This window comes from Orycteropus afer, unplaced genomic scaffold (assembly GCF_000298275.1).
Source record: "Orycteropus afer afer isolate SDZICR_OR568_19922 unplaced genomic scaffold, OryAfe1.0 scaffold00785, whole genome shotgun sequence".
In the NCBI taxonomy this organism is placed as follows: domain Eukaryota; kingdom Metazoa; phylum Chordata; class Mammalia; order Tubulidentata; family Orycteropodidae; genus Orycteropus; species Orycteropus afer.
The window spans coordinates 885,383-886,114 of NW_006922372.1; positions in this window are offsets into that span (position 1 = coordinate 885,383).

A 732-nucleotide genomic window follows, 5' to 3' on the forward strand; every position below is an offset into this window, starting at 1 on the left:
AAACCCTTAAAGAGAAAAATTTCCAACTAAGTATTATATACCCAGAAAAACTGTCCCTCAAATATGATGGTGAAATTAGATTTCCAGATAAACAGAAATGAAGGGGACTTGTTAAAACCAGACCAACCTTACAAGAGATACTAAAGGGAGTCCTTTGAACAGAGAACCAACAATAGCAAACAACATCCACCATTAATACACAAGGTGATATAACCCATAAACCAACATAGCTATGGAAGTATCCAAAATAAAATAAGCTTACAAGATTGCAAACAGGGAACCAGAGACATCAGTTGGCAAATGAGGACAACTACAAACAAAAAGAGGAAAAAAATAATGTAGTTACAGAACTGTTAAATGGTGAGGAAGTCAAGAGAGTTGCAAGATAGAATGGACTGTTCTAAACTTGGTGAGAAAATGATAAATCACAGGAAAACCTCAAAGAAAAATGATAAACCTTCACATCACAATAAAAAAGAGAAGCACAAACATTTAGTAAATACTAAAACAATAGCAACAAAGGAAATGATAATACAATTCATAAACATAATAAGCTCAGCACAGAAAATTATATGGAACAAAGAAACCAGGGACACCATGAAAAAAACACATAACAAAATGACAGCAACCAATTCATACTTGTTGATAATTAAACTGAATGCTAATGGATTAAATGCACCACTCAAGAGATAGAGAGTTGCAGACTGGATTAAAAAAAAAAAAAAACATAAT